Below are 19,303 nucleotides of genomic sequence, written 5' to 3' on the forward strand. Positions count from 1 at the left end.
GAGGGAAACTTTCCAGTCAGTTGAGGCGTCACTGACCTGGGGAACCCAACAGGAGTTTTAGGCGGGAGGGCCTAGTTAGGAACCTATGCTACTGGGAGTGACAGGATTTAGGTGCTGCCTCTTAAGCTGGGTGAGGTATCCTAGACTAGCCCCCTGATCTGGCCCGGCGCTAGGGAACCCCAGGGTCCATCTACAGTGACCTGCAGAGGAAGCCTGCCTGCAGTCCCCAACTCAACCCCCTTCAAGTAACAAGGAGCTGATATTTACAAGGGCGCAAAAACCATCAAGCGCCAAGAAAAAGAAGACCTTCAAATTACCACAGGACTGTTGGGGAATCAACCAGGTACTGGACTGTGCTGCACCTGCGCCCCCTGCCTTCACCTGGGTCCCTGCGCTATCCTGCCACTGTCGTGTGGCCTGTCCTGTATGAATTGCCTCATTTACTACAGCTGACTGAACTGAGGTGCCCTTTGATAAGCGCTATTAAAGAAGCTGCCTTCAAGCGTTATAACTGCCTTAGGCGCTGGTCTGCCACGAGCTGCTGTGGCTTGTACTGTTTTGCCCTGCAGCCCTATGCCCTTGGAAGTGCTGGGTCTTTGGAGACAGTTGCTGTCCTGAGTGCTATATCCTGGAAGCGCCACGAAGTCCCTGTGTGAAGCGCTATATTGCCCAAGCGCTGTGTGTGTGCCTGGAAGTGCCAAATACCTGTGCCCACACAGCGCCGCGAAGTCCGAGAACGCCGCTGCCCCGGTCATCGCAGGAGCCTCGGCGCATTCTGGTGTCCCCCTGGGCGGCCCTCGGTGCCAGGAGAGGGCCGCCGCCACGGTGCTGAGGGACGAAATCACCGCCGCCGCCCGGGGGCTCACGAGGCCTTGGGCCTGCCACTGCGGCCCGGCGCGCTCTTGTTGGCGCCGGTGCGGCCTTTATCACCCCCCTCGGCGGGGCCTGAAGCCGAGGAAGCCGTTGAAGCCGTTCTGCCGGCCTCACGTGACGGGGGCGCGTCAAGCCACGGCCCCGCCGCGCATCGATTGGCCGCGTGGCCAAGCCCCCCTGCAGCCGCATTTGAATTGGTTCCCGGGCCGTGAAGGCTGTGGAAGGCCCGGGAACAGCTTGTCGTCGGGGAGGGCTCTGTGAGAGAGTCCGAGCCCCCCCCCAACTGCCGGTAGAGGCCGCAGAAGACCGGAGAAACATCGGGGCTGAAGGGAGGCCCCAGGAAGAGCGCCTGAGTCGCGCGGGCCTCCCCTGACCGGCCCACCATCTCTGAAGCCGGCTGACACTGCCGGAGGGCTCCGGGGAGAGTAACAGCCCCCCCCCCCCCCCCCCCGGCGCCGGAAACCTCCACAAGGGTCCTGGAAGGGCCAAAGAGAGAAGGTAACCCCGGGGCGGAGGGCGGGAGGCCCTGAGTTCAACCCTCCCCGGGGAAAAGTTGAAATTGGGCCCCGTTGGCCCCCTACATGGCCTAGAGGGTTAACACTTAGTGGGACAGGCTGGTCTTACCTGCCCTTAGGCAGGTTTACAAAGAGTACTGTTGCTGAGCCATAACGTACCCTGGCTTGGAGCCAGTGCCAATGCTTGATAAGAAGCCCCTTGTCCCTGTATGCCTACAGTAAAATAGGGAAAGGTCTCCTGCCTGCTAATTAAATAGTGAATCATTGCCCTGTACTGAATTTCTTGCAGGGGCGGGCTTCAAGGAATCCTGATGGGAGTAAACTCTGATACTTATTGATTTACTCCAGCACTATTTTGATAACCTAATGTCTGGTGTTGAACTGTTGATATTTACAAGGGGTATTGTTTATAACTGCTTCTTGAAATGTTAGGCCATGGTTTGTGAAAGTACCCTTTTAGCCTGCTGAAAAGTATAACGCGACAGGCTGTGTTACTTCAAGTTGTCTCCTTTACTGAAAGTATTTAATTAAATATTTTACTCCTATCTAGGGTAGGGGTTCCCGAATGCCTCCAGTGATATAGGAAATGTTTTATTCCTGCTAACAGGACAGCTAATTGACTGTCGTTGTAATGAATTCCTTGCAGGGGTGGGCTTCATGAAATGTTTATCCTATCCAAGGAACAGTTGCCCAGAGGTCTAAAAGTGCTATGCTGCAGGGGATGTTTATTGATGAAATATTTTACCCATGCTGGAGGCAATGTGTCAACTTACCTGCAGACATACAGGTTTATACCTCCTGGAATGTTTACTGCTGTGTAGGGAAACGCTATTTTCTTTCCCGACAGGGTTATTGCGATATGCTGTGGTGATTAAAGAATCACACCCTTTACTCCTGCAGACAAATGATTATTAAGAGATGCTGCATTGATGAGGAAATGGGCCTGTTTACCTTATGGGGTGTTCCCTCTGATTGAGGACATGTTTTACTTCCAATGAGCTGTTTTATTCCTGTCTAGGAAGGTTACCCACTGAAAGGTTTTACCTCTGCTTATTCCCGGGGCTATATTGAATGGAAGGTTATTCTTACCTAATGTGATGTTGCCTGACCTCTAATGTCTTGGGTCTTTCTGAGGGCATGTAAAAAGGTCTATTCTTACGTGAGGAAGTGTTCTCCCTTACCAGATGACAGGGTTATTCATCCCTGCCTAATGCCATGATTGGTGTGGCCTGATGACCTGGTTATTCTGCATGAAATGTTCTACATTTAATGAACTGGTCTATCCTCATTAACTGCACTGTTTATTCCTGCTGTAGGATATGTTTTAATCCCGCCAAGGAGTTTAATTAAAGTTCACCCTTGTTGGGTGAGAGGTTAACTGAGTTAACTACTGAACAGGTACTTACTTGATGACATGGTGGTTTCTCCATATCTAATGAGATATTTTGCTCCTGTTTAATGAGATGCTAATTCTCCCAAGAAATGTTCATCTTTAACTGCTGAAATGCTAATTATCTACTGAGATGTTATTGTAACAGATTGAAGTGATTATTGAACTGCTCCCTTTTCTCCCCTCCAATAAAATGCTTTAATAACCAATTGATACTGTGATTTTCCACTCATGAACCTTGATCTTACATAAAAGTTATTTGATTTTTAATCAAACACACTGGAGTGGCGTCAGTCATTGCGTGCCTTTTATTGTCTCGGGGAGTGTGTGCTGTGTAGTCACTTAAACACATAAGCTTTCGGGTGCCTACCTGCTCGTGCCAGGCTACCCCCGGGGAACTGGCGACCCCAGTTCGTACATTGGTGCCGAGCGGTGGGATTCAGGACGTGTGACTATACAGCACCCTCCAGTGAGACGGAGTGTGCCGCAATTAGACTGACACCTATCGTGCATGCAAGTATAAGTAATTGCCCCCACTGTCTAGCTTGTGTGTATAGAGACCTGTGTTTGACCCAGAATTGTTACCCACATCCTAGGATCTTTCCTTTATTTTATCTGGGTCCCCACCTGGCAAAATGGAGTTCCAGCTGGCCAAACTGCCATGGGAATTTTGTCAGGGGATGGGGGTGCCGGTTGGGCGGAGAGCCGCAAAGGAGGAGCTCCGTACCGCTTTGAGGGCAGGGGTTAGGGCCCACCCAGAGGGGAGAGGGGATGGGGAACAGGAGGGGCAGGTCCCACAAAGGGAGGCGGGCGCTCCAGAAGGACTAGACCTACTGAACACTGTGATGAGTGGAAGTGTGTTGTCAGGAAGATGTTCCGGGACAGGCAGTAGTGTATCTAGTAGGAGTGCATCGTCCAAAGTGTATGAGGACAGGAGGGAGGAGAGGCGACTGAGATTGGAGCTTGCCAAGCTAGAGCACGAGAGGGAGAGAGAAAGGGAAGATAGAGAGTTTGCAATGGAAAAAGAGAAATTAGCATTGGAAGAAAGGAAGTTGGCGCACGAGCTTCAGCTCAAAGAAATGGAGCTGAGAGCCTTATAATTAGGTGTGCCAAGAAATTCTAATGGTGGCAGCGTACCCGAGGTTCGGGGGAGTGATCCTGAAGGGAGTGGGGCAGGGATCTTCCGACCCAGCGAGGCGGGAGAGGTGAGGAGTAGCCCATTTAGGTCCCAGGATAGTGGTAGGGTTGTAGGGCCTCACATCCCATCTATACGAGGGAGTGAGACGGGGAGGTGTCCCGAGGTGTCCCAACCGCAGTCACAGGGCCTGGAGAGTTCCATAAGGGGACCCCAGGTTGGGAGCCTAGGCTGTCCTGGTGTGACTTCCAGTAAAAGGGATCCCCTCGTGCCAGGAGAACCCGGAGCATCAGTAACCGGAGCTCCAGTGGTTTAGGGTTCTGACCAGTCGCAGGGTTTAGATCCTGGACTAGGGTTTCAGGTTCAGGAGTTGCCTGACCTGGAGGGTGGGGTACCGGTAATCCAGGTCCCTACCAGTTTGACTTCCAGGGGTACTTCTCCCGGTGGGAGGGTGCGGAACTCTGGAAGGGGGTGCGGAGGGAGGATGGACTCTTCTCCGTCACCGGCTCAGCCACAGGGCGCAGATCCCGGGTTGGGTGGCCAGGTTGAGGGTTTGCCGGACCTGGCGGGTGGGACATCTGTGATCAGAGTCCCCCCAGATTTGACTCTCAGGGGTACTACTCCGGTTAGGAGGGTGCGGAACTCTGGGAGGGGGTGCAGGGGGAGGAGGACTCGTTCCTGTCACCGGCTCAACCTAAGGGTCTAGACTCTAGGTTGAGAAGGAGAGTGGTCAAATGGTACTACGGGCCTGGGGCTACTGCCCCCACTCTATGAGAGAGGTAGGGCCAGAGACTTTTGGACTGTCTAGAGGCTAGTCCTGGCCACATCCCACTAGGGAACACCAGTGGGGATGTTTGAATGGTGAAGAGCTGGCAGATGCCATTGAAGTTACGGGCCTGCGTCCACCTTTTTCCGCCCCAAGCAGGGAAGTCCATCACTGTGATGATTGGTCTACCCTGGCTTTTGGCTGGGGGGGAGTTGTGTTGGACTTGGCCCTTTTCACTGAAATTTTTCGCTTTTTGCTTCCCCTAGTTTAGGATGTCCCCCCTTTATATTGTAATTGTATAGGCCCTGCGAGGTTGTAATGCCCTGTGTATTGTTAAAACCAATGTTAGGTACAGGTGCTCTACCTTCAACATGGCTGCCATAGGCCCCTGTTACTGCAGTATGGTCTTGTTAAGGCGCATTCTAGTTGCCAGGAGCTGGCAGGGACTCCAAACAATGTTGCCATTCCAGCCTGCCTTGCCTGCCCACAGTTAGAGTAGGGAAGCTCCTGGCACCTTCTAGAATAAGGGCGGAGCTTAGTTTTGCCGCCTTAGAGGGTGGTCACCTGACCTGGGACTATATAAGGAAAGGGAGGGAAACTTTCCAGTCAGTTGGGGCATCACTGACCTGGGGAACCCACGCAGGAGTTTTAGGCGGGAGGGCCTAGTTAGGAACCTATGCTACTGAGAGTGACAGGATTTAGGTGCTGCCTCTTAAGCTGGGTGAGGTATCCTAGACTAGCCCCCTGATCTGGCCCGGCGCTAGGGAACCCCAGGGTCCATCTACAGTGACCTGCAGAGGAAGTCTGCCTGCAGTCCCCAACTCAACCCCCTTCAAGTAACAAGGAGCTGATATTTACAAGGGCGCAAAAACCATCAAGCGCCAAGAAAAAGAAGACCTTCAAATTACCACAGGACTGCTGGGGAATCAACCAGGTACTGGACTGTGCTGCACCTGCGCCCCCCTGCCTTCACCTGGGTCCCTGCGCTATCCTGCCACTGTCATGTGGCCTGTCCTGTATGAATTGCCTCATTTACTACAGCTGACTGAACTGAGGTGCCCTTTGATAAGCGCTATTAAAGAAGCTGCCTTCAAGCGTTATAACTGCCTCAGGCGCTGGTCTGCCACGAGCTGCTGTGGCCTGTACTGTTTTGCCCTGCAGCCCTATGCCCTTGGAAGCGCTGGGTCTTTGGAGACAGTTGCTGCCCTGAGCGCTATATCCTGGAAGCGCCACGAAGTCCCTGTGTGAAGCGCTATATTGCCCAAGCGCTGTGTGTGTGCCTGGAAGCGCCGCATACCTGTGCCCCCACAGCGCCGCGAAGTCCGAGAATGCCGCTGCCCCGGTCATCGCAGGAGCCTCGGCGCATTCTGGTGTCCCCCTCGGCGGCCCTCGGTGCCAGGAGAGGGCCGCCGCCACGTTGCTGAGGGACGAAATCACCGCCGCCGCCCGGGGGCTCACGAGGCCTTGAGCCTGCCGCTGCGGCCCGGCGCGCTCTTGTTGGCGCCGGTGCCGCCTTTATCACCCCCCTCGGCGGCCCCCGGTCTGAGGAGAGGGCCGCCGCGAAATTCCAGTCAGGCCCGACGAGGCCTGAAGCCGAGGAAGCCGTTGAAGCTGTTCTGCCGGCCTCACGTGACGGGGGCGCGTCAAGCCACGCCCCGCCGCGCATCGATTGGCCGCGTGGCCAAGCCCCCCTGCAGCCGCATTTGGATTGGTTCCCGGGCCGAGAAGGCTGTGGAAGGCCCGGGAACAGCTTGTCGTCGGGGAGGGCTCTGTGAGAGAGTCCGAGCCCCCCCTCCTGCCGGTAGAGGCCCCAGAAGACCGGAGAAACATTGGGGCTAAAGGGAGGCCCCGGGAAGAGCGCCTGAGTCGCGCGGGCCTCCCCTGACCTGCCCACCATCTCTGAAGCCGGCTGACACTGCCGGAGGGCTCCGGGGAAAGTAACAGCCCTCCCCCCCCGGCGCCGGAAACCTCCACAAGGGCCCTGAAAGGGCCGAAGAGAGAAGGTATCCCCGGGGAGGAGGGCGGGAGGCCCTGAGTTCAACCCTCCCCGGGGGAAAATTAAAATTGGGCCCCGTTGGCCCCCTACATGGCCTAGAGGGTTAACGCTTAATGGGACAGGCTGGTCTTACCTGCCCTTAGGCAGGTTTACAAAGAGTACTGTTGCTGAGCCATAACGTACCCTGGCTTGGAGCCAGTGCCAATGCTTGATAAGAAGCCCCTTGTCCCTGTATGCCTACAGTAAAATAGGGAAAGGTCTCCTGCCTGCTAATTAAATAGTGAATCATTGCCCTGTACTGAATTTCTTGCAGGGGCGGGCTTCAAGGAATCCTGAAGGGAGTAAACTCTGATACTTATTGATTTACTCCAGCACTATTTTGATAACCTAATGTCTGGTGTTGAACTGTTGATATTTACAAGGGGTATTGTTTATAACTGCTTCTTGAAATGTTAGGCCATGGTTTGTGAAAGTACCCTTTTAGCCTGCTGAAAAGTATAACGCGACAGGCTGTGAACTTCAAGTTGTCTCCTTTACTGAAAGTATTTAATTAAATATTTTACTCCTATCTAGGGAAGGGGTTCCCGAATGCCTCCAATGATATAGGAAATGTTTTATTCCTGCTAACAGGACAGCTAATTGACTGTCGTCGTAATGAATTCCTTGCAGGGGTGGGCTTCATGAAATGTTTATCCTATCCAAGGAACAGTTGCCCAGAGGTCTAAAAGTGCTATGCTGCAGGGGATGTTTATTGATGAAATATTTTACCCATGCTGGAGGCAATGTGTCAACTTACCTGCAGACATACAGGTTCATACCTGCTGGAATGTTTACTGCTGTGTAGGGAAACGCTATTTTCTTTCCCGACAGGGTTATTGCGATATGCTGTGGTGATTAAAGAATCACACCCTTTACTCCTGCAGACAAATGATTATTAAGAGATGCTGCATTGATGAGGAAATGGGCCTGTTTACCTTATGGGGTGTTCCCTCTGATTGAGGACATGTTTTACTTCCAATGAGCTGTTTTATTCCTGTCTAGGAAGGTTACCCACTGAAATGTTTTACCTCTGCTTATTCCAGGGGCTATATTTAATGGAAGGTTATTCTTACCTAATGTGATGTTGCCTGACCTCTAATGTCTTGGGTCTTTCTGAGGGCATGTAAAAAGGTCTATTCTTACGTGAGGAAGTGTTCTCCCTTACCAGATGACAGGGTTATTCATCCCTGCCTAATGCCATGATTGGTGTGGCCTGATGACCTGGTTATTCTGCATGAAATGTTCTACATTTAATGAACTGGTCTATCCTCATTAACTGCACTGTTTATTCCTGCTGTAGGATATGTTTTAATCCCGCCAAGGAATTTAATTAAAGTTCACCCTTGTTGGGTGAGAGGTTAACTGAGTTAACTACTGAACAGGTACTTACTTGATGACATGGTGATTTCTCCATATCTAATGAGATATTTTGCTCCTGTTTAATGAGATGCTAATTCTCCCAAGAAATGTTCATCTTTAACTACTGAAATGCTAATTATCTACTGAGATGTTATTGTAACAGATTGAAGTGATTATTGAACTGCTCCCTTTTCTCCCCTCCAATGAAATGCTTTAATAACCAATTGATACTGTGATTTTCCACTCAGGAACCTTGATCTTACATAAAAGTTATTTGATTTTTAATCAAACACACTGGAGTGGCGTCAGTCATTGCGTGCCTTTTATTGTCTCGGGGAGTGTGTGCCGTGTAGTCACTTAAACACATAAGCTTTCGGGTGCCTACCTGCTCGTGCCAGGCTACCCCCGGGCAATTGGCGACCCCAGTTCGTACATTGGTGCCGAGCGGTGGGATTCAGGACCTGTGACTATACAGCACCCTCCAGTGAGACGGAGTGTGCCACAATTAGACTGACACCTATCGTGCATGCAAGTATAAGTAATTGCCCCCACTGTCTAGCTTGTGTGTATAGAGACCTGTGTTTGACCCAGAATTGTTACCCACATCCTAGGATCTTTCCTTTATTTTATCTGGGTCCCCACCTGGCAAAATGGAGTTCCAGCTGGCCAAACTGCCATGGGAATTTTGTCAGGGGATGGGGGTGCCGGTTGGGCGGAGAGCCGCAAAGGAGGAGCTCCGTACCGCTTTGAGGGCAGGGGTTAGGGCCCACCCAGAGGGGAGAGGGGATGGGGAACAGGAGGGGCAGGTCCCACAAAGGGAGGCGGGCGCTCCAGAAGGACTAGACCTACTGAACACTGTGATGAGTGGAAGTGTGTTGTCAGGAAGATGTTCCGGGACAGGCAGTAGTGTATCTAGTAGGAGTGCATCGTCCAAGGTGTATGAGGACAGGAGGGAGGAGAGGCGACTGAGATTGGAGCTTGCCAAGCTAGAGCACGAGAGGGAGAGAGAAAGGGAAGATAGAGAGTTTGCAATGGAAAAAGAGAAATTAGCATTGGAAGAAAGGAAGTTGGCGCACGAGCTTCAGCTCAAAGAAATGGAGCTGAGAGCCTTATAATTAGGTGTGCCAAGAAAATCTAATGGTGGCAGCGTACCCGAGGTTCGGGGGAGTGATCCTGAAGGGAGTGGGGCAGGGATCTTCCGACCCAGCGAGGCGGGAGAGGTGAGGAGTAGCCCATTTAGGTCCCAGGATAGTGGTAGGGTTGTAGGGCCTCACATCCCATCTATACGAGGGAGTGAGACGGGGAGGTGTCCCGAGGTGTCCCAACCGCAGTCACAGGGCCTGGAGAGTTCCATAAGGGGACCCCAGGTTGGGAGCCTAGGCTGTCCTGTTGTGACTTCCAGTAAAAGGGATCCCCTCGTGCCAGGAGAACCCAGAGCATCAGTAACCGGAGCTCCAGTGGTTTAGGGTTCTGACCAGTCGCAGGGTTTAGATCCTGGACTGGGGTTTCAGGTTCAGGAGTTGCCTGACCTGGAGGGTGGGGTACCGGTAATCCAGGTCCCTACCAGTTTGACTTCCAGGGGTACTTCTCCCGGTGGGAGGGTGCGGAACTCTGGAAGGGGGTGCGGAGGGAGGATGGACTCTTCTCCGTCACCGGCTCAGCCACAGGGCGCAGATCCCGGGTTGGGTGGCCAGGTTGACGGTTTGCCGGACCTGGCGGGTGGGACATCTGTGATCAGAGTCCCCCCAGATTTGACTCTCAGGGGTACTACTCCGGTTAGGAGGGTGCGGAACTCTGGGAGGGGGTGCAGGGGGAGGGAGGACTCGTTCCTGTCACCGGCTCAACCTAAGGGTCTAGACTCTAGGTTGAGAAGGAGAGTGGTCAAATGGTACTACGGGCCTGGGGCTACTACCCCCACTCTATGAGAGAGCTAGGGCCAGAGACTTTGGGACTGTCTAGAGGCTAGTCCTGGCCACATCCCACTAGGGAACACCAGTGGGGATGTTTGAATGGTGAAGAGCTGGCAGATGCCATTGAAGTTACGGGCCTGCGTCCACCTTTTTCCGACCCAAGCAGGGAAGTCCATCACTGTGATGATTGGTCTACCCTGGCTTTTGGCTGGGGGGGAGTTGTGTTGGACTTGGCCCTTTTCACTGAAATTTTTCGCTTTTTGCTTCCCCTAGTTTAGGATGTCCCCCCTTTATATTGTAATTGTATAGGCCCTGCGAGGTTGTAATGCCCTGTGTATTGTTAAAACCAATGTTAGGTACAGGTGCTTTACCTTCAACATGGCTGCCATAGGCCCCTGTTACTGCAGTATGGTCTTGTTAAGGCGCATTCTAGTTGCCAGGAGCTGGCAGGGACTCCAAACAATGTTGCCATTCCAGCCTGCCTTGCCTGCCCACAGTTAGAGTAGGGAAGCTCCTGGCACCTTCTAGAATTAGGGCGGAGCTTAGTTTTGCCGCCTTAGAGGGTGGTCACCTTACCTGGGACTATATAAGGAAAGGGAGGGAAACTTTCCAGTCAGTTGGGACATCACTGACCTGGGGAACCCACGCAGGAGTTTTAGGCGGGAGGGCCTAGTTAGGAACCTATGCTACTGAGAGTGACAGGATTTAGGTGCTGCCTCTTAAGCTGGGTGAGGTATCCTAGACTAGCCCCCTGATCTGGCCCGGCGCTAGGGAACCCCAGGGTCCATCTACAGTGACCTGCAGAGGAAGCCTGCCTGCAGTCCCCAACTCAACCCCCTTCAAGTAACAAGGAGCTGATATTTACAAGGGCGCAAAAACCATCAAGCGCCAAGAAAAAGAAGACCTTCAAATTACCACAGGACTGCTGGGGAATCAACCAGGTACTGGACTGTGCTGCACCTGCGCCCCCCTGCCTTCACCTGGGTCCCTGCGCTATCCTGCCACTGTCGTGTGGCCTGTCCTGTATGAATTGCCTCATTTACTACAGCTGACTGAACTGAGGTGCCCTTTGATAAGCGCTATTAAAGAAGCTGCCTTCAAGCGTTATAACTGCCTCAGGCGCTGGTCTGCCACGAGCTGCTGTGGCCTGTACTGTTTTGCCCTGCAGCCCTATGCCCTTGGAAGCGCTGGGTCTTTGGAGACAGTTGCTGCCCTGAGCGCTATATCCTGGAAGCGCCACGAAGTCCCTGTGTGAAGCGCTATATTGCCCAAGCGCTGTGTGTGTGCCTGGAAGCGCCGCATACCTGTGCCCCCACAGCGCCGCGAAGTCCGAGAATGCCGCTGCCCCGGTCATCGCAGGAGCCTCGGCGCATTCTGGTGTCCCCCTCGGCGGCCCTCGGTGCCAGGAGAGGGCCGCCGCCACGTTGCTGAGGGACGAAATCACCGCCGCCGCCCGGGGGCTCACGAGGCCTTGGGCCTGCCGCTGCGGCCCGGCGCGCTCTTGTTGGCGCCGGTGCCGCCTTTATCACCCCCCTCGGCGGCCCCCGGTCTGAGGAGAGGGCCGCCGCGAAATTCCAGTCAGGCCAGACGAGGCCTGAAGCCGAGGAAGCCGTTGAAGCCGCTCTGCCGGCCTCACGTGACGGGGGCGCGCCAAGCCACGCCCCCGCCGTGCATCGATTGGCCGCGTGGCCAAGCCCCCCTGCAGCCGCATTTGGATTGGTTCCCGGGCCGTGAAGGCTGTGGAAGGCCCGGGAACAGCTTGTCGTCGGGGAGGGTTCTGTGAGAGAGTTCGAGCCCCCCCTCCTGCCGGTAGAGGCCCCAGAAGACCGGAGAAACATTGGGGCTGAAGGGAGGCCCCGGGAAGAGCGCCTGAGTCGCGCGGGCCTCCCCTGACCGGCCCACCACCTCTGAAGCCGGCTGACACTGCCGGAGGGCTCCGGGGAGAGTAACAGCCCCCCCCCCCCCCGGCGCCGGAAACCTCCACAAGGGCCCTGGAAGGGCCGAAGAGAGAAGGTAACCCTGGGGAGGAGGGCGGGAGGCCCTGAGTTCGACCCTCCCCGGGGGAAAGTTGAAATTGGGCCCCGTTGGCCCCCTACATGGCCTAGAGGGTTAACGCTTAATGGGACAGGCTGGTCTTACCTGCCCTTAGGCAGGTTTACAAAGAGTACTGTTGCTGAGCCATAACGTACCCTGGCTTGGAGCCAGTGCCAATGCTTGATAAGAAGCCCCTTGTCCCTGTATGCCTACAGTAAAATAGGGAAAGGTCTCCTGCCTGCTAAATAAATAGTGAATCATTGCCCTGTACTGAATTTCTTGCAGGGGCGGGCTTCAAGGAATCCTGATGGGAGTAAACTCTGATACTTATTGATTTACTCCCGCACTATTTTGATAACCTAATGTCTGGTGTTGAACTGTTGACATTTACAAGGGGTAATGTTTATAACTGCTTCTTGAAATGTTAGGCCATGGTTTGTGAAAGTACCCTTTTAGCCTGCTGAAAAGTATAACGCGACAGGCTGTGTTACTTCAAGTTGTCTCCTTTACTGAAAGTATTTAATTAAATATTTTACTCCTATCTAGGGTAGGGGTTCCCGAATGCCTCCAGTGATATAGGAAATGTTTTATTCCTGCTAACAGGACGGCTAATTGACTGTCGTTGTAATGAATTCCTTGCAGGGGCGGGCTTCATGAAATGTCTATCCTATCCAAGGAACAGTTGCCCAGAGGCCTAAAAGTGCTATGCTGCAGGGGATGTTTATTGATGAAATATTTTACCCATGCTGGAGGCAATGTGTCAACTTACCTGCTGACATACAGGTTCATACCTGCTGGAATGTTTACTGCTGTGTAGGGAAACGCTATTTTCTTTCCCGACAGGGTTATTGCGATATGCTGTGGTGATTAAAGAATCACACCCTTTACTCCTGCAGACAAATGATTAGTAAGAGATGCTGCATTGATGAGGAAATGGGCCTGTTTACCTTATGGGGTGTTCCCTCTGATTGAGGAAATGTTTTACTTCCAATGACCTGTTTTATTCCTGTCTAGGAAGGTTACCCACTGAAAGGTTTTACCTCTGCTTATTCCCGGGGCTATATTGAATGGAAGGTTATTCTTACCTAATGTGATGTTGCCTGACCTCTAATGTCTTGGGTCTTTCTGAGGGCATGTAAAAAGGTCTATTCTTACGTGAGGAAGTGTTCTCCCTTACCAGATGACAGGGTTATTCATCCCTGCCTAATGCCATGATTGGTGTGGCCTGATGACCTGGTTATTCTGCATGAAATGTTCTACATTTAATGAACTGGTCTATCCTCATTAACTGCACTGTTTATTCCTGCTGTAGGATATGTTTTAATCCCGCCATGGAGTTTAATTCAAGTTCACCCTTGTTGGGTGAGAGGTTAACTGAGTTAACTACTGAACAGGTACTTACTTGATGACATGGTGATTTCTCCATACCTAATGAGATGTTTTGCTCCTGTTTAATGAGATGCTAATTCTCCCAAGAAATGTTCATCTTTAACTACTGAAATGCTAATTATCTACTGAGATGTTATTGTAACAGATTGAAGTGATTATTGAACTGCTCCCTTTTCTCCCCTCCAATGAAATGCTTTAATAACCAATTGATACTGTGATTTTCCACTCCTGAACCTTGATCTTACATAAAAGTTATTTGATTTTTAATCAAACACACCGGAGTGGCGTCAGTCATTGCGTGCCTTTTATTGTCTCGGGGAGTGTGTGCTGTGTAGTCACTTAACACATAAGCTTTCGGGTGCCTACCTGCTCGTGCCAGGCTACCCCCGGGAAACTGGCGACCCCAGTTCCTACAGAGTGACAGGGCTGGGGGATTCCAGGAGACAGGGTGGGTCCGCCCAGTGGTGAATAGAGAGATCTGCATCTTGATGGGAGGGAGGAGTTGCACCTGGGACCTGAATTGGACAGTGCTGGCTCCACCCCCTGTGGTGCGTCTGAAGTCTCTGCCCTGCACTGTGAAAGGAGAGAAGGATTCATGTCAACAGAGTGCTCCAGGGTTTGCCTTTCCTCCACAATGCTGGCTCCAGCTCCTGTGGGGCGTCTGATGTTTCTGCCCTGCACTGTGAAAGGAAAGAAGGAGTCATGTAAACAGAGTGCTCCAGAACTGGCTTGGACTGGCCAAAGGCCCCTCTAGCCTCAGAGGACAAAGGATTTTGGCGTATAAATATTGGGACCCTGATCCCAAGAAACTAGATCACTTTTGGACTACAAGAAGAAACCTTTACTGAGGAGAGGAACCTGAAGAAACTGAGGAGAGACTATTCCCAAGCTGAAGTGCTGCTTGGGGGATTGGCCTGCAGTGGTTGCCTTACTGCCAAAGGAAGGAGAAAGGAACTTTGTGTACTTTGCTTTCAACTTGTGAAGGATCTCCAAGGGCTTGGGAAAGAGCTTTCCTCCTGCTGAAGTCTCAGGGACAACAGACTTCACCCCCCCAGCTCCCCAGAGTTCTTTTGGAAGTGCCTGCTGCTTTTTTAGGCCTTCTGAGGAACTGCGTGTCACAAGGAGCTGGAAGCGCGACTCAACGAAGCCGAAGCTTGTTGCTGTCGCACTTCTGAACAAGGGCGTCCCTTCTGGAGTTGACCCGCATCGAGAGAAGTGTCTCACAGCGAAGAGGAAGCGGGTCGCCGTCGCTGCTGCCTGCCGTCGCATTTCTGAACAAGGGTGTCGCCGCTGGAGTTGTCGCACTGCACCGCATCGAGAGAAGAGTCTCGCAACGAGGAAGAAGCATGTCGCTGTCACAGTTGCCTACCGTTGCACTTCTGAACAAGGGTGTCGCTGCTGGAAACGTTGCATTGCACCGCCTCGAGGAAAGCGCCTCGCATCCCCGAGAAGCATGCCGCCGTCGGAGCTGCTGCAGTCGCATTTCTGAACAAGGATGTGGCGGATGTATTTGTCGCATTGTGCGGAAGCTTCACGCAATCGTGGGAGAAGAGTGTCGCAGCTGAAGCTGTTGCCGTCGTCCTTTTGAACAAGGGTGTCACTGCTGCAGTCCACACATCGAACCGAGAACTTCTTGCATCCCCGGAGAAGCGTGCCTCATCTGGAAGATCTTCACGTCTTTATTTCTTTGCACCTGAACTTTACTGCATTCCCATCGCTGCGACATTGATTGTCGTGGAAGCGCAACGCATCGTAGGGTACATTGGCGCAAAGTGTTGCATCTTAAGAACTGAACTAAGCTAAAATTACCATCTTAAAGTAACAGTATTGTGTATTTTTGTCATTTATGGTCTTGTGGTAAATCTATATAAAGTATACTTATTTTTTATATAAAAACCTTGTGTGGTGTCCATCTGTAGTGTTGTCACTGGGTTACTGTATGTGGTCACAAATGCTTTACACACTGCCTCTGAGATAAGCCTGTCTGCTCGTGCCAAGCTACCAAGGGGGTGAGCAGGGGTTATTTAGGAGTGTAATCTCCTTATCCTGACTAGAGGCAAGGGTCCCTATTTGTCACAAGTACCTACCTGTGCCAACTATAGACCCCCAAATCTAACATTGGTGGTCAGAGATGAGGATTCTGGGCTTGCATTTGTGATTCATGTACAGTGATTGGTGAACACTACTTAGTGAGAGCAGACCAAACGCAACTACATACTGTTTTTTCTGTTTTATGTTATCCTCCTGAAGGTATTTCTGATACCATGGCCCTGGTTAGTTGTTGCAAAATGGAACCCGACTTCTGGCATATGTTTGTCTACACAATGAAGGAGCTACGTGTGTTTTGCAAGGAAAGGGGGCTGCCTGTGAAGAGAAGATCCCGGGAGGATCTAGAGACATCCCTATTTCAATATGAGTTACCCCGCTGGAAGGCAACACTACCAGTTGAGTCTGAGAATGAGGAATTCTCTAAACGTGAGGGAGAAACAGAAAAAGTTAGCTGGTTTCTGGCTCATGAGCAGAGGCTGAAAGAGATTGATGAAGAGCTGAGAAAGCTGGATGAGGCCAAAATTGCTTTAGCCCAAGAAGAAGAAATTTGGCAGCTCAGGAAGTGAGCTTTGCTAATTTGGAGTCCAGCTCAGATGGTGGCAGCACAATTGAATTTTCTAGTGCTGAGGGAGCAGTACATAGACCCAGAGATGTGGCACCTGACTTGAATGAGGGGGTCAACATACACCAGGAGGTTCAAGGACATGAGGTAGCTCCAGTGATGCGCAGTGTCCCTGAGGAGAATGGGGTAACTGGCGCAGGGGTTCATGGCCCTAGTGGTGGGAGGGACACTCTACTGACTCTAGATGAGAGGTGCAGGGAGAGGGGTTCCCCCAAGGTTGAAGTTCTGGTATGTGAGTGTGAAGACCGCCCAGAAGAGTGTGGGTTGAATGACAGAGACAATCAGATACTGTCTTGCCAATCTCAGGAGAGTGGTGTAGAGTACGTGTGCGAGGCACTGGATGATGAGGTGAAGGATAGTTTGGTTAACCCCTGTGGCGGGCTGTGTGATCCAATTGTGGGAAAGCATATTGTAAGTCCCTGTTTTTAGGAGTGTAATCCCCTTATCCTGACTAGAGGCAAGGGTCCCTATTTGTCACAAGTACCTACCTGTGCCAACTAGAGACCCCCAAATCTAACAGTGATTATTATTTTAGCAATGTGGATGGCACATAAAGCTGGAATAAATTAGGGGGGTGCAGCCCCTCAGCCCAAAGGGAGCAGCCGCCCCTGCTGAGAACCCTACCTATAATCACATCTTTTGTAGGATCAAATCCAAAAAACAAACAACAATAGAAAGAGACTCCCGCCAACTTCACCGCAATCGTCGCGGAAGACAGCCCTTTGTCAATGCAATGCAATACAAACTGCAACACTCCTTGTTCCACAGTTGATCGGTCTCCAAACGACGACTCCCCACACCATCCCATGAAGGATCCAAATTCCGCCCATGCCAATCTGTAGGTCCATCTCGTGGTATTAGCTATAGATATCCCCACCCGGCCTATCACCCTCACTCCCCCAAGGCCCAGATGCCGGCCGGCAGCTCGAACTTGAACTGATCCGCTCCTGGTGCCAACCGCCGGAACCGTTGCCACTGCGAACGAGACAAAGCATCCGCAATGTCATTATTCGCCACAGGGACATGCTTGGCTCGAAACACCACATTCAATCTCAGGCATTGTAGCATGAAGCTGCGCAGCAAATGCAGTACTCCCATATCCCTTGCCCTCTGTCGGTTGACCAACTCGACCACAGTCATGTTATCTACATGGAAAAGCACTGACCTATTCCAAAACTCAGACCCCCACAGCTCCAGCGCCACCAACAATGGAAAAAAATCAAGAAATGCAATGCTCCTCCCCTGCTTAACCCAATGTGCCGGCCAGTCCTCAGCGCACCATATGCCATCTCAAAAAACCCCAAAGCCCGCTGCCCCAGCTGCATCAGAGTAAATTTGCACTTGCCAAACCATCTTTTCGTCCTCAAAATCCAGTGATACCCCATCGAAATCAGTCAAGAACGTCAGCCATGTGCTCAAGTCCGCCCGGACCCCCACGGAAATCCGGACCCTGTGGTGTGTAAGACTGCATCCAACATGGCAATGCCGAGCCGCCTGCAGAATGCCTGTCCAGCCCTCACCACCCTGCATGCGAAGCTCAGGAAACCCAACAGTTGTTGCACAGCCCTCAATGCGATCGCCCACAAGAGGCACACCTGTATTTCCATCACCTTCGCATCAGGGAGTCAAGCTATCCATCGAATGGAGTCCAGCTCAATTCCCAGGAATGTCAATATACAGCTGGGCCCAGCCGTTTTCTCAGGTGCCAAGGGGACTCCGAACCGCTGCAACATCTCCTGAAATTGCGACAATGCCCTGACACAATCCCCTGAATGTGCCCTTCCCAAAAAAAGAAAGTCATCCAGATAGTGAGAAACTTCCTGATGCCCGCTGATTTGTGTAGAGGCCCACTGCAAGAATGTGCTGAACATCTCGAACAGAGCGCATGAAGTCGCACACCCCATGGGCAGCACCTTGTCCACGTAGATGGCCCCTCCGAATTGCATACCCAGCAGAGAGAAATCCGCAGGGTATATAGGCAGCAGGCGGAAGGCAGATTTCACAGCACACTTCACCATTTCCGCCCCCGGCCCACACACCCTCACTAGGCGAACCGCATCGTCCACCGAGGCATAGAGCACCCTTGAGTCTGCTTCCGCGATTAAATCATTCACAGACTGCCCTTCCAGCCAAGAGAGGTGATGTATCATTCAAAACTCACCTAGTTCCTTCTTGGGCACCACTCCCAGTGGGGAGATGATCAAGTTGTCAACCGGCCAGTCGACAAATGGGCCCGCTATCCTGCCTTCGCCCACCTCCTTCTGCAGCTTAACCGCCACCACCCCCGGCAATTCTTAGGCTGATTTCAGATTATCCGCCCATCTCCACACCCTAGTTACCTGATAGTCCACCCTAAAGCCCTCTGTGAAATCCCACTGAATCGTCAATGCCATCTACCTGTCCAGGTAACATGAGAGCCACGGGCCATCGCCTCAACTTTAACTGGGTTAGGCGTCCTTCTGCCCAGCCTGCTCCCATCTCTTCGGGGCTCGCCACTGCTCTGAAGGCGTGGCCAAGGTAAAACATTGGGTAAGGGTATGCCGTCCTCCACATTTGGAGCACTCATGCTTGAACTTGCATGGGTACCAGGAGCAATAGCCCTTTGTTGTAACTCCAACACACACCGGTGGTGCCGGAGCCTGGCTTAGAAGGTGGACCTGCACTTCCTGTACTGGCAGTAGTCCCTCCCGCCCCACTATGGGCTGGACACGGCGGAAAGGACCGGTAAGTGACCGGCGAGCCACTGGCCATGTAAGTAGATGCCGACGGGTGGGTGGATGCCATCCACTGCATCCATAACTCCTGATCCATCTTCCCCCAAGGCTTGTCCAGGTTCACTCTAATCTTGGCCCGGAACTCCTCGTCATAGCTCAGCCAGACAAAACCACCAAAATGCATCTGGGCTTTTCTAATGATAGCGATACAAAAGGGGATGATGGACGGAGCGTTTGAACAAATCAAACACTCACCCCCAGTCAACTGATCTGGGTTTAATCCATCACCATTCTTTAGTTCACTCAGCCACCCCAGTTCAGACATGGCTATATGCAAATCAGTCTGACCCTGTGCCTCGTGGGAACAGTCCAGCCCGAACTGCCAAGCCACGTCTTCCCTGAACCGGAAACAAGCATCCTGGGACCGGTTTCGGATTCATAATCCTCATCAGCCAGGCTATCTTGAATCCAGTGGCCAAGTGAACAAGGGACTCACGTCTGAGCATACCCTG

This window comes from Lissotriton helveticus, chromosome 8 (assembly GCF_964261635.1).
Source record: "Lissotriton helveticus chromosome 8, aLisHel1.1, whole genome shotgun sequence".
NCBI classification, from domain to species: Eukaryota; Metazoa; Chordata; class Amphibia; order Caudata; family Salamandridae; genus Lissotriton; species Lissotriton helveticus.